The following is a 16,091-nucleotide window of genomic DNA, read 5'->3' on the forward strand; positions in this document are numbered from 1 at the left end:
CTTTATCCATACTTCTATTTCCTGTACCACCTTTATCTGTACTTCTATCTCTTGTACCTCCTTTATCCGTACTTCTATCTCCTATACCACCTTTATCCGTACTTCTATTTCCTGTACCACCTTTATCTGTACTTCTATCTCTTGTACCTCCTTTATCCGTACTTCTATCTCCTATACCACCTTTATCCGTACTTCTATTTCCTGTACCACCTTTATCTGTACTTCTATCTCTTGTACCTCCTTTATTCGTACTTCTATCTCCTATACCACCTTTATCTGTACTCCCATCTCCTGTACCACCTTTATCCGTATTCCTATCTCCTGTACCACCTTTATCCGTACATCTATCTCCTGTACCACTTTTATCCGTATTCCTATCTCCTGTACCACCTTTATCCGTACATCTATCTCCTGTACCACTTTTATCCGTACTTCTATCTCCTGTACCACCTTTATCCGTACTCCCATCTCCTTTACCACCTTTATCCGTACTATCTCCTGTACCATCTTTATCCGTACTTATATCTCCTGTACCACCTTTATCCGTACTATCTCCTGTACCATCTTTATCCGTACTCCTATCTCCTGTACCACCTTTATTCGTACTTCTATCTCCTATACCACCTTTATCTGTACTCCCATCTCCTGTACCACCTTTATCCGTATTCCTATCTCCTGTACCACCTTTATCCGTACATCTATCTCCTGTACCACTTTTATCCGTATTCCTATCTCCTGTACCACCTTTATCCATACTCCTACCTCCTGTACCACCTTTATCCATACTCCTATCTCCTGTACCACCTTTATCCGTATTCCTATCTCCTGTACCACTTTTATCCGTACTTCTATCTCCTGTACCACCTTTATCTGTACTCCTATCTCCTGTACCACCTTTATCTGTACTCCTATCTCCTGTACCACCTTTATCCGTACATCTATCTCCTGTACCACCTTTATCCATACTCCTATCTCCTGTACCACCTTTATCTGTACTCCTATCTCCTGTACCACCTTTATCCGTACATCTATCTACTGTACCACCTTTATCTGTACTCCTATCTCCTGTACCATCTTTATCCATACTCCTATCTCCTGTACCACCTTTATCCGTATTCCTATCTCCTGTACCACTTTTATCCGTACTTCTATCTCCTGTACCACCTTTATCTGTACTCCTATCTCCTGTACCACCTTTATCCGTACATCTATCTCCTGTACCACCTTTATCCATACTCCTATCTCCTGTACCACCTTTATCCGTATTCCTATCTCCTGTACCACTTTTATCCGTACTTCTATCTCCTGTACCACCTTTATCTGTACTCCTATCTCCTGTACCACCTTTATCTGTACTACTATCTCCTGTACCACCTTTATCTGTACTCCTATCTCCTGTACCACCTTTATCCGTACATCTATCTACTGTACCACCTTTATCCATACTCTTATCTCCTGTACCACCTTTATCTGTACTTCTATCTCCTGTACCACCTTTATCCATACTTCTATCTACTGTACCACCTTTATCCATACTCTTATCTCCTGTACCACCTTTATCTGTACTTCTATCTCCTGTACCACCTTTATCCATACTTCTATCTCCTGTACCACCTTTGTCCAGCTTCTATCTCCTGTACCACATTTATCAGTACTTCTATCTCCTTTACCACCTTTATCAGTACTTCTATCTCCTGTACCACCTTTATTAGTACTTCTATCTCCTGTATCACCTTCATCAGCTTCTATCTCCTGTACCACCTATATCAGTTCTCCTATCTTCTCTACCACCTTTATCCGTACATCTATCTCATGTACCACCCTTATCAGTACTCCTGTACCACCTCTATTATTACACATCCATTCTCCCATCTCTTGTACCACCTCTATTATTACCCATCCATATTCCCATCTTCTGTACCACCTTCAACCATACTCCCATCTCCTGTACCATTTTTATCCATTTTCCTATCTCCTGTACCACCTTTATCCGTATTCCTATCTCCTGTCCCACCTCTATTATTACCCATCAATACTCTTATCTACTGTACAACTTCTATTATTACCCATCCATACTCCCATCTCTTGTACCACCTTTATTATTACCCATGCATACTCCCTTCTCTTGTACAACCTCTATTATTACCCATCCATAGTCCCATTTCCTGTACCACCTTCAATCATACTTCCATCTCCTATACCACCTTTATATTCCCATCTCCTATACCACCTTTATCCCTACTGTTATCTCCTGTACCACCTTTATCTGTACTCTCATCTCCTGTACAACCTCCATTATTACCCATCCATATTCCTATCTCCGGTACCATTTCTATTATTACCCATCCATATTCCTATCTCCTGTACCACTTCTATTATTACCCATCCATATTCCCATCACCTGTACCCCCTCTATTATTACCCATCCATACTCCCATCTCCTATACCCCTCTATTATTACCCATCCATACTCCCATCTCATGTACCACCCTTATTCATACTCCATACATATCTCCTGTACTACCTTTATTATTATTATTATTATCCAACCATACTCCCATCTCCTTTACCACCTTCACCCATACTCCTACCTCCCGTACCTCCTTTATTATTATCCATCCATACTCCCATCTCCTGTACCACCTTCATACATAATTCTATCTCCTGTACCACCTTTATCGGTACTCCTATCTCCTGTACCACCTCTATTATTACCCACCCATACTCCTATCTCCTGTACCAACTCTATTATAAACCTATCCATACTCCCATATCCTTTACCACCTTCATCCATACTCCTATCTCCTGTACCACCTTTATCAGTACTGCTATCTCCTGTACCACCTTTATCATACTCCTATCTCCTGTACCACCTTTATCAGAACTCCTATCTCCTTTACCACCTTTATCAGTACTCCCATCTCCTGTACCACCTATATAATTACCCATCCATACTCCCATCTCCTGCAACCCCTCTATTATTACCCATACATACTCCCATTTCCTGTAGCCCCTCTATTATTACCCATCCATACTTCCATCTCCTGTACCACCTTCATTCATACTCATATCGCCTGTATTAACTTTATTATTATCCATCGATACTCCCATCTCCTGTACCAACTTCAACCATACTCCAATCTCCTGTACCACTTATATCAGTACTCCCATCTCCTGTACCACCTCTATTATTACCCACCCCTACTCCTATCTCTTATACCACATCTATTATTACCCATCCATACTCCCATCTCCTGTACACCTCTATTATTACCCATCCATACTCCTATCTCCTGTACCACCTTCATCCATACTCCTATCTCCTGTGCCACCTTTATCAGTACTCCTATCTCCTGTACCACCTTTATCTATACTCTTATCTCCTGTACCACCCTTATCAGTACTCCCATCTCCTGTACCACCTCTATTATTACTCATCCGTACTCCTATCTCCTGTACCACCTCTGTTATTACCCATCCATACTTCCATCTCCTTTACCACCTCTATTATTACCCATCCATACTCCCATATCCTGTACTACCCTCATCCATACTCCTATCTTCTGTACCACCTTTATTATTATCCATCCATACTTCCATCTCCTGTACCACCTTTATCAGTACTCCCATCTCCGATACCACCTCTGTTATTGGCCATCAATACTCTTATCTCCTGTACCACCTCTATTATAACCCACCCATACTCCCATCTCCTGAACCACCTCTATTATTACCCACCCATACTCCCATCTCCTGGTCCACCTTTATTATTATTACCCATCCATACTCCCATCACCTGTACCACCTTTATTATTATCCATCCATACTCCTACCTCCTGTACCACCTTCATCCATACTCCTATCTCCTGTACCACCTTTATTATTATTATCCATCCGTACTCCCATCTACTGTATAAAGGTAATAATAAATAAAAAAAGGTGGTGCAGAAGGTGGGAGTATGGATGATTAATAATAAAGTTGGTACCGGAGATTGAAGTACGAATGTGTAATAATAAAGGTGGTACAGGAGATGGGAGTATGGATGGGTAATTATAAAGGTGCTACAGGAGATGGGAATATGGATGGGTAATAATAAAGGTGGTACGGGAGATGGGAGTATTGATGGGTAATAATAATGGTGGTACAGGAGATGGAATTATGGATGGGTAATAATAAAGGTGGTACCGTTGATGGGAGTATTGATGGGTAGTAATAATAAAGGTGGTACACGAGATGGGAGTATGGATGGGTAATAATAAAGGTGGTACAGGAGATGGGAATATGGATTGGTAATAATAAAGGTGGTACGGGAGATGGGAGTGTTGATGGGTAATAATAAAGGTGGTACAGGAGATGGGTATATGGGCCCTCATTCCGAGTTGTACGCTCGTTCTTTTTCTTCGCATCGGTGCGATAAGTCGCAAACTGCGCATGCGCAATGTTCGCAGTGCGTCTGCGCCAAGTAAATTAGCACAAAAGTTTGGTATTTTACTCACAGCGTAACGAAGAATTTTCTTCGTTCTGGTGATCGTAGTGTGATTGACAGGAAGTGGGTGTTTCTGGGCGGAAACTGACCGTTTTATGGGTGTGTGTGAAAAAACGCTGGCGTTTCTGGAAAAAACGCGGGAGTGGCTGGAGAAACGGGGGAGTGTCTGGGCGAACGCTGGGTGTGTTTGTGACGTCAAACCAGGAACGAAACTGACTGAACTGATCGCAGTGGCAGAGTAAGTCTCGAGCTACTCGGAAACTGCAAAGAAATTTCTAATCGCTATTCTATTCGCAATTCTACTAATCTTTCGTTCGCAATTCTGCAAAGCTAAGATACACTCCCAGTAGGCGGCGGCTTAGTGTGTGCAAAGCTGCTAAAAGCAGCTAGCGAGCGAACAACTCGGAATGAGGGCCATGGATGGGTAATAATAAAGGTAGTACAGGAGATGGGAGTATTGATGGGTAATAATAAAGGTGGTACATGAGATGGGAGTATGGATGGGTAATAATAAAGGTAGTACAGGAGATGGAAATATGGATGGGTAATAATAAAGGTGGTACAGGAGATGGGAGTATTGATGGGTAATAATAAAGGTGGTACACGAGATGGGAGTATGGATGGGTAATAATAAAGGTAGAACAGGAGATGGGAATATGGATGGGTAATAATAAAGGTGGTACAGGAGATGGGAGTATGGATGGGTAATAATAGGTGGTACAGTCGGTGAGAGTATGGATAGGTAATAATAAAGGTGGTACAGGAGATGGGAGTATGGATGGGTAATAATAAAGGTGGTACAGGAGATGGGAGTATGGATGGCTAATAATAAAGGTGGTACAGGAGATGGGAGTATGGATGGGTAATAATAAAGGTGGTACAGGTGATGGGAGTATAGATGGGTAATAATAAAGGTGGTAAAGGTGATGGGAGTATGGATGAGTAATAATAAAGGTGGTACAGGAGATGGGAGTATAGATAGGTAATAAGGTGGTATAGGAGCTGGCAGCATGGATTGGTAATAATAAAGGTGGTACAGGAAATGGGAGTATGGATGGGTAATAATAAAGGTGGTACAGGAGATGGGAGTATGGATGGGTAATAATAAAGGTAATACAGATGATGGGAGTATGGATGGGTAATAATAAAGGTAATACAGGTGATGGGAGTATGGATGGGTAATAATAAAGGTGGTACAGGAGATGGGAGTATAGATGGGTAATAAGGTGGTATAGGAGATTGGAGTATAGATGGGTAATAATAAAGGTGGTATAGGAGATGGGAGTATGGATGGGTAATATAAAGGTGGTACAGGAGATGGGAGTATGGATGGGTAATATAAAGGTGGTAAAGGTGATGGGAGTATGGATGGGTAATATAAAGGTGGTACAGGAGATGGGAGTATGGATGGGTAATAATAAAGGTGGTACAGGAGATGGGAGTATGGATGGGTAATAATAAAGGTGGTACAGGAGATGGGAGTATGGATGGGTAATAATAAAGGTGGTACAGGAGATGGGAGTATGGATGGGTAATAATTAGAGATGAGCGGGTTCGGTTTCTCTGAATCCGAACCCGCCCGAACTTCATGTTTTTTTTCACGGGTCCGAGCGACTCGGATCTTCCCGCCTTGCTCGGTTAACCCGAGCGCGCCTGAACGTCATCATGACGCTGTCGGATTCTCGCGAGACTCGGATTCTATATAAGGAGCCGCGCGTCGCCGCCATTTTCACACGTGCATTGAGATTGATAGGGAGAGGACGTGGCTGGCGTCCTCTCCATTTAGATTAGAAGAGAGAGAGAGAGAGATTGACCTGATTTACTGGAGCTTAGGAGTACTGTAGAACTGTAGAGAGTGCAGAGTTTACTAGTGACTGACCACAGTGACCACCAGACAGTGCAGTTTTATTTAATATATCCGTTCTCTGCCTGAAAAAAACGATACACAGTGACTCAGTCACATACCATATCTGTGTGCACTGCTCAGCCCAGTGTGCTGCATCATCTATGTATATATCTGACTGTGCTCAGCTCACACAGCTTATAATTGTGGGGGAGACTGGGGAGCACTGCAGTGCCAGTTATAGGTTATAGCAGGAGCCAGGAGTACATATTATTATTAAAATTAAACAGTGCACACTTTTGCTGCAGGAGTGCCACTGCCAGTGTGACTGACCAGTGACCTGACCACACTGACCACCAGTATAGTTAGTAGTATACTATATTGTGATTGCCTGAAAAAGTTAAACACTCGTCGTGTGACTTCACTTGTGTGGTGTTTTTTTTTTTATTCTATAAAAAACTCATTCTGCTGACAGACAGTGTCCAGCAGGTCCGTCATTATATAATATATACCTGTCCGGCTGCAGTAGTGATATATATATATTTTCTCTAACGTCCTAGTGGATGCTGGGACTCCGTCAGGACCATGGGGAATAGCGGGCTCCGCAGGAGACAGGGCACATCTAAAAAAGCTTTTAGGTCACATGGTGCGTACTGGCTCCTCCCCCTATGACCCTCCTCCAAGCCTCAGTTAGGTTTTTGTGCCCGTCCGAGAGGGTGCAATCTAGGTGGCTCTCCTAAAGAGCTGTTTAGAAAAGGTTTTTTTTAGGTTTCAATCTCAGTGATTCCTGCTGGCAACAGGATCACTGCATCGAGGGACTTAGGGGAGAGATTTCCAACTCACCTGCGTGCAGGATGGATTGGAGTCTTAGGCTACTGGACACTTAGCTCCAGAGGGAGTCGGAACACAGGTCAGCCTGGGGTTCGTCCCGGAGCCGCGCCGCCGATCCCCCTTAGAGACGCTGAAGAGACGGCAGAACGGAGGTCCGGAAAGCAGGCGGCAGAAGACTCGTCAGTCTTCTTGAAGGTAGCGCACAGCACGGCAGCTGTGCGCCATTGTTGTCACACGGCTCACTGACTCAGTCACGGAGGGTGCAGGGCGCTGCTGGGGGCGCCCTGGGCAGCAATATAATTACCTTTAGTGGCAAAATAAATACATCACATATAGCCATTAAGGCTATATGTATGTATTTTAACCCAGGCCAGTTTCTTAAAAACCGGGGAAAAGCCCGCCGAAAAAGGGGCGGAGCTTATTCTCCTCAGCACTCAGCGCCATTTTCCTGCTCAGCTCCGCTGGTGAGGAAGGCTCCCAGGTCTCTCCCCTGCACTGCACTACAGAAACAGGGTAACAAAGAGAAGGGGGGCATAAATTGGCGATATTTATATATTAAGAGCGCATATATAGTAAACAACACCTTCTAGGGTTGTTTATATACATTTATAGCGCTTTTGGTGTGTGCTGGCAAACTCTCCCTCTGTCTCCCCAAAGGGCTAGGGGGTCCTGTCTTCGATTAGAGCATTCCCTGTGTGGCTGCTGTGTGTCGGTACGTGTGTGTCGACATGTATGAGGACGATGTTGGTGTGGAGGCAGAGCAATTGCCGATGATGGTAATGTCACCCCCTAGGGAGTCGACACCGGAATGGATGGCTTTAGTTATGGAATTACGTGATAATGTCAGCACATTACAAAAGTCAGTTGACGAAATAAGACGCCCGGCAAACCAGTTAGTACCGGTTCAGGCGTCTCAGACACCGTCAGGGGCTGTAAAACGTCCTTTACCTCAGTCAGTCGACACGGGTACCGACACAGATGAATCTAGTGTCGACGGTGAAGAAACAAACGTATTTTCCAATAGGGCCACACGTTATATGATCACGGCAATGAAGGAGGCTTTGCAGATCTCTGATACTGCTGGTACCTCAAAAAGGGGTATTATGTGGGGGGTGAAAAAACTACCTGTATTTTTTCCAGAATCAGAGGAATTGAATGACGTGTGTGATGAAGCGTGGGTTAACCCCGATAGAAAACTGCTAATTTCCAAGAAGTTATTGGCATTATACCCTTTCCCACCAGAGGTTAGGGCGCGCTGGGAAACACCCCCTAGGGTGGATAAGGCGCTCACACGTTTATCAAAGCAAGTGGCGTTGCCGTCTCCTGATACGGCCGCCCTCAAGGATCCAGCAGATAGGAGGCTGGAAACTACACTGAAGAGTATATACACACATACTGGTGTTATACTGCGACCGGCAATAGCCTCAGCCTGGATGTGCAGTGCTGGGGTAGTGTGGTTGGATTCTCTGACTGAAAATATTGATACCCTGGATAGGGACAGTATTTTATTGACTCTAGAGCAATTAAAGGATGCTTTCCTTTATATGCGAGATGCTCAGAGGGATGTTTGTACTCTAGCATCAAGAGTAAGCGCGATGTCCATATCTGCCAGAAGAAGTTTATGGACGCGACAGTGGTCAGGTGATGCGGATTCCAAGAGGCATATGGAAGTATTGCCATATAAAGGAGAGGAATTGTTTGGGGTCGGTCTTTCGGACCTGGTGGCCACGGCAACTGCCGGCAAATCCACTTTTTTACCTCAGACCCCCTCCCAACAGAAAAAGACACCGTCTTTTCAGCCGCAGTCCTTTCGCTCCTATAAAAAGCGACCAAAAGGACAGTCTTATCTGCCGCGAGGCAGAGGAAAGGGTAAGAAAGGGCAGCAAGCAGCCCCTGCCCAGGAACAGAAGCCCGCCCCGGCTTCTACAAAGCCATCAGCATGACGCTGGGGCTTTACAAGCGGACTCAGGAACGGTGGGGGGGTCGACTCAAGATTTTCAGCAATCAATGGGTTCACTCACAAGTGGACCCGTGGGTCCTGCAGATAGTATCTCAGGGTTACATGCTGGAGTTCGAAAGGTCTCCCCCTCGCCGGTTCCTAAAGTCTGCTTTACCAACGTCTCCCTCAGAAAGGACGTCGGTTTTGGAAGCCATTCACAAGCTGTATTCTCAGCAGGTGATAGTCAAGGTACCCCTCCTACAACAGGGAAAGGGGTATTATTCCACACTATTTGTGGTACCGAAACCGGACGGTTCGGTAAGGCCTATTCTAAATCTGAAATCCTTGAACCTGTACATAAAGAAATTCAAGTTCAAGATGGAGTCACTCAGAGCAGTGATAGCGAATCTGGAAGAAGGAGACTTCATGGTGTCCTTGGACATAAAAGATGCTTATCTACATGTCCCGACTTACCCCTCACACCAAGGGTATCTCAGGTTCGTGATACAAGACTGTCATTATCAGTTTCAAACGCTGCCGTTTGGGTTGTCCACGGCCCCTCGGGTCTTTACCAAGGTAATGACCGAAATGATGGTTCTTCTACGAAGAAAAGGCGTATTAATTATCCCTTACTTGGACGATCTCCTGATAAGGGCAAAGTCCAGAGAACAGCTGGAAGTCGGTGTAGCGCTAACACAAGTAGTGCTTCAGCAACACGGGTGGATTCTAAATCTTCCAAAATCTCAATTGACCCCGACAACACATCTGCTGTTCCTGGGCATGATTCTGGACACGGTTCAGAAAAAGGTATTTCTCCCGGAAGAGAAAGCAAGGGAGTTATCCGAACTTGTCAAGAACCTCCTAAAACCAGGAACTGTGTCAGTACATCAATGCACAAGAGTCCTGGGAAAGATGGTGGCTTCGTACGAAGCGATTCCATTCGGCAGATTCCATGCACGAACATTTCAGTGGGATCTGCTGGACAAATGGTCCGGATCGCATCTGCACATGCATCAGCGGATAACACTGTCACCGAGAACAAGGTTGTCTCTCCTGTGGTGGTTGCAGACTGCCCATCTGTTAGTGGGCCGCAGATTCGGCATACAGGACTGGGTCCTGGTGACTACGGATGCCAGCCTACGAGGTTGGGGAGCAGTCACAAAGGGAAGAAACTTCCAGGGCGTGTGGTCAAACCTGGAGACGTCTCTTCACATAAATATAGTGGAGCTAAGAGCGATCTACAATGCTCTAAGCCTGGCAAAATCGCTGCTTCAGGGTCAGCCGGTGTTGATCCAGTCCGACAACATCACGGCAGTCGCCCACGTAAACCGACAAGGCGGCACGAGAAGCAGGAGTGCAATGGCAGAAGCTGCAAGGATTCTGCGCAGGGCGGAGAATCATGTCGTAGCACTGTCAGCAGTGTTCATCCCGGGAGTGGACAACTGGGAAGCAGATTTCCTCAGCAGACACGACCTTCACCCGGGAGAGTGGGGACTTCATCCAGAAGTTTTCCACATGATTGTGAACCGTTGGGAAAAACCAAAGGTGGACATGATGGCGTCTCGCCTCAACAAAAAATTGGACGGGTATTGCGCCAGGTCAAGAGACCCTCAGACAATAGCTGTGGACGCTCTGGTAACACCGTGGGTGTACCAGTCAGTGTATGTGTTCCCTCCTCTGCCTCTCATACCAAAGGTACTGAGAATTATACGGAAAAGAGGAGTAAGAACAATACTGGTAGCTCCGGACTGGCCAAGAAGAACTTGGTATCCGGAACTTCAAGAGATGCTCACGGAGGATCCGTGGCCTCTACCTCTAAGAAGGGATCTGCTTCAGCAGGGACCTTGTATGTTCCAAGACTTACCGCGGCTGCGTTTGACGGCATGGCGGTTGAACGCCGGATTCTAAAAGAGAAGGGCATTCCTGAGGAAGTTATTCCTACTTTAATTAAAGCCAGGAAAGAAGTGACCGCACAACATTATCACCGCATTTGGAGAAAATATGTTGCGTGGTGTGAGGCCAAGAAGGCTCCAACGGAAGAATTTCAATTGGGTCGATTCTTACATTTCCTGCAAGCAGGATTGTCTATGGGCCTCAAATTGGGGTCCATTAAAGTTCAAATTTCGGCCTTATCAATTTTCTTCCAGAAGGAATTGGCGTCAGTGCCTGAAGTACAAACTTTCGTCAAAGGTGTACTACATATACAACCCCCAATAGTGCCTCCAGTGGCACCGTGGGATTTGAACGTGGTTCTAAATTTTCTCAAATCTCATTGGTTTGAGCCTTTAAAATCGGTAGATTTAAAATACCTTACATGGAAGGTAACCATGCTGTTGGCCCTGGCTTCAGCCAGGAGAGTTTCGGAGTTGGCAGCTTTGTCATACAAAAGCCCATATCTGATATTCCATTCGGACAGGGCAGAATTGAGGACACGTCCTCAATTTCTCCCTAAGGTGGTTTCGGCATTTCACTTGAACCAGCCTATTGTGGTGCCTGCGGCTACTAGCGACTTGGAGGACTCCAAGTTACTGGACGTTGTCAGAGCATTAAAAATATATATTTCAAGGACAGCTGGAGTCAGAAAATCTGACTCGTTGTTTACATTGTATGCACCCAACAAGTTGGGTGCTCCTGCGTCTAAACAGACGATTGCACGTTGGATATGTAGTACAATCCAACTTGCACATTCTGTGGCAGGCCTGCCACAGCCTAAATCTGTAAAGGCCCATTCCACAAGGAAAGTGGGCTCATCCTGGGCGGCTGCCCGAGGAGTCTCGGCATTACAACTTTGCCGAGCAGCTACGTGGTCAGGGGAGAACACGTTTGTAAAATTTTACAAATTTGATACTCTGGCTAAAGAGGACCTGGAGTTCTCTCATTCGGTGCTGCAGAGTCATCCGCACTCTCCCGCCCGTTTGGGAGCTTTGGTATAATCCCCATGGTCCTGACGGAGTCCCAGCATCCACTAGGACGTTAGAGAAAATAAGAATTTACTTACCGATAATTCTATTTCTCATAGTCCGTAGTGGATGCTGGGCGCCCATCCCAAGTGCGGATTGTCTGCAATGCTTGTACATAGTTATTGTTACAAAAATCGGGTTATTACTGTTGTTGTGAGCCATCTGTTCAGAGGCTACTTCGTTTGTGTTATCATACTGTTAACTGGGTTCAGATCACAAGTTGTACGGTGTGATTGGTGTGGCTGGTATGAGTCTTACCCGGGATTCAAGATCCTTCCTTATTGTGTACGCTCGTCCGGGCACAGTACCTAACTGAGGCTTGGAGGAGGGTCATAGGGGGAGGAGCCAGTACGCACCATGTGACCTAAAAGCTTTTTTAGATGTGCCCTGTCTCCTGCGGAGCCCGCTATTCCCCATGGTCCTGACGGAGTCCCAGCATCCACTACGGACTATGAGAAATAGAATTATCGGTAAGTAAATTCTTATTTTTTATATCATTATTTATCATCCAGTCGCAGCAGACACAGTACGGTAGTTCACGGCTGTAGCTACCTCTGTGTCGGCACTCGGCAGTCCATCCATAATTGTATACCACCTACCCGTGGTTTTTTTTTCTTTCTTCTTTATACATACATACTACTACATCTCTTTATCAACCAGTCTATATTAGCAGCAGACACAGTACAGTACGGTAGTCCACGGCTGTAGCTACCTCTGTGTCGGCACTCGGCAGTCCGTCCATAATTGTATACCACCTACCCGTGGTTTTTTTTTCTTTCTTCTTTATACATACATACTACTACATCTCTTTATCAACCAGTCTATATTAGCAGCAGACACAGTACAGTACGGTAGTCCACGGCTGTAGCTACCTCTGTGTCGGCACTCGGCAGTCCGTCCATAATTGTATACCACCTACCCGTGGTTTTTTTTTCTTTTTTCTTTATACATACATACTACTACATCTCTTTATCAACCAGTCTATATTAGCAGCAGACACAGTACAGTACGGTAGTCCACGGCTGTAGCTACCTCTGTGTCGGCACTCGGCAGTCCGTCCATAATTGTATACCACCTACCCGTGGTTTTTTTTTCTTTCTTCTTTATACATACATACTACTACATCTCTTTATCAACCAGTCTATATTAGCAGCAGACACAGTACAGTACGGTAGTCCACGGCTGTAGCTACCTCTGTGTCGGCACTCGGCAGTCCGTCCATAATTGTATACCACCTACCCGTGGTTTTTTTTTTCTTTCTTCTTTATACATACATACTACTACATCTCTTTATCAACCAGTCTATATTAGCAGCAGACACAGTACAGTACGGTAGTCCACGGCTGTAGCTACCTCTGTGTCGGCACTCGGCAGTCCGTCCATAATTGTATACCACCTACCCGTGTTTTTTTTTTCTTTCTTCTTTATACATACATACTACTACATCTCTTTATCAACCAGTCTATATTAGCAGCAGACACAGTACAGTACGGTAGTCCACGGCTGTAGCTACCTCTGTGTCGGCACTCGGCAGTCCGTCCATAATTGTATACCACCTACCCGTGTTTTTTTTTTCTTTCTTCTTTATACATACATACTACTACATCTCTTTATCAACCAGTCTATATTAGCAGCAGACACAGTACAGTACGGTAGTCCACGGCTGTAGCTACCTCTGTGTCGGCACTCGGCAGTCCGTGCATAATTGTATACCACCTACCCGTGGTTTTTTTTTCTTTTTTCTTTATACATACATACTACTACATCTCTTTATCAACCAGTCTATATTAGCAGCAGACACAGTACAGTACGGTAGTCCACGGCTGTAGCTACCTCTGTGTCGGCACTCGGCAGTCCGTCCATAATTGTATACCACCTACCCGTGGTTTTTTTTTCTTTCTTCTTTATACATACATACTACTACATCTCTTTATCAACCAGTCTATATTAGCAGCAGACACAGTACAGTACGGTAGTCCACGGCTGTAGCTACCTCTGTGTCGGCACTCGGCAGTCCGTCCATAATTGTATACCACCTAACCGTGGTTTTTTTTTCTTTCTTCTTTATACATACATACTACTACATCTCTTTATCAACCAGTCTATATTAGCAGCAGACACAGTACAGTACGGTAGTCCATGGCTGTAGCTACCTCTGTGTCGGCACTCGGTAGTCCGTCCATAATTGTATACTAGTATCCATCCATCTCCATTGTTTACCTGAGGTGCCTTTTAGTTGTGCCTATTACAATATGGAGAACAAAAATGTTGAGGTTCCAAAATTAGGGAAAGATCAAGATCCACTTCCACCTCGTGCTGAAGCTGCTGCCACTAGTCATGGCCGAGACGATGAAATGCCAGCAACGTCGTCTGCCAAGGCCGATGCCCAATGTCATAGTACAGAGCATGTCAAATCCAAAACACCAAATATCAGTAAAAAAAGGACTCCAAAACCTAAAATAAAATTGTCGGAGGAGAAGCGTAAACTTGCCAATATGCCATTTACCACACGGAGTGGCAAGGAACGGCTGAGGCCCTGGCCTATGTTCATGGCTAGTGGTTCAGCTTCACATGAGGATGGAGGCACTCAGCCTCTCGCTAGAAAAATGAAAAGACTCAAGCTGGCAAAAGCAGTAGCACCGCAAAGAACTGTGCGTTCTTCGAAATCCCAAATCCACAAGGAGAGTCCAATTGTGTCGGTTGCGATGCCTGACCTTCCCAACACTGGACGTGAAGAGCATGCGCCTTCCACCATTTGCACGCCCCCTGCAAGTGCTGGAAGGAGCACCCGCAGTCCAGTTCCTGATAGTCAGATTGAAGATGTCAGTGTTGAAGTACACCAGGATGAGGAGGATATGGGTGTTGCTGGCGCTGGGGAGGAAATTGACCAGGAGGATTCTGATGGTGAGGTGGTTTAAGTCAGGCACCCGGGGAGACACCTGTTGTCCGTGGGAGGAATATGGCCGTTGACATGCCTGGTGAAAATACCAAAAAAATCAGCTCTTCGGTGTGGAGGTATTTCAACAGAAATGCGGACAACAGGTGTCAAGCCGTGTGTTCCCTTTGTCAAGCTGTAATAAGTAGGGGTAAGGACGTTAACCACCTCGGAACATCCTCCCTTATACGTCACCTGCAGCGCATTCATAATAAGTCAGTGACAAGTTCAAAAACTTTGGGTGACAGCAGAAGCAGTCCACTGACCAGTAAATCCCTTCCTCTTGTAACCAAGCTCACGCAAACCACCCCACCAACTCCCTCAGTGTCAATTTCCTCCTTCCCCAGGAATGCCAATAGTCCTGCAGGCCATGTCACTGGCAATTCTGACGATTCCTCTCCTGCCTGGGATTCCTCCGATGCATCCTTGCGTGTAACGCCTACTGCTGCTGGCGCTGCTGTTGTTGCTGCTGGGAGTCAATGGTCATCCCAGAGGGGAAGTCGTAAGACCACTTTTACTACTTCCACCAAGCAATTGACTGTCCAACAGTCCTTTGCGAGGAAGATGAAATATCACAGCAGTCATCCTACTGCAAAGCGGATAACTGAGGCCTTGGCATCCTGGGTGGTGAGAAACGTGGTTCCGGTATCCATCATTACTGCAGAGCCAACTAGAGACTTGTTGGAGGTACTGTGTCCCCGGTACCAAATACCATCTAGGTTCCATTTCTCTAGGCAGGCGATACCGAAAATGTACACAGACCTCAGAAAAAGAGTCACCAGTGTCCTAAAAAATGCAGCTGTACCCAATGTCCACTTAACCACGGACATGTGGACAAGTGGAGCAGGGCAGGGTCAGGACTATATGACTGTGACAGCCCACTGGGTAGATGTATGGACTCCCGCCGCAAGAACAGCAGCGGCGGCACCAGTAGCAGCATCTCGCAAACGCCAACTCTTTCCTAGGCAGGCTACGCTTTGTATCACCGCTTTCCAGAATACGCACACAGCTGAAAACCTCTTACGGCAACTGAGGAAGATCATCGCGGAATGGCTTACCCCAATTGGACTCTCCTGTGGATTTGTGGCATCGGACA

This window comes from Pseudophryne corroboree, chromosome 10 (assembly GCF_028390025.1).
Source record: "Pseudophryne corroboree isolate aPseCor3 chromosome 10, aPseCor3.hap2, whole genome shotgun sequence".
Taxonomy (NCBI): domain Eukaryota; kingdom Metazoa; phylum Chordata; class Amphibia; order Anura; family Myobatrachidae; genus Pseudophryne; species Pseudophryne corroboree.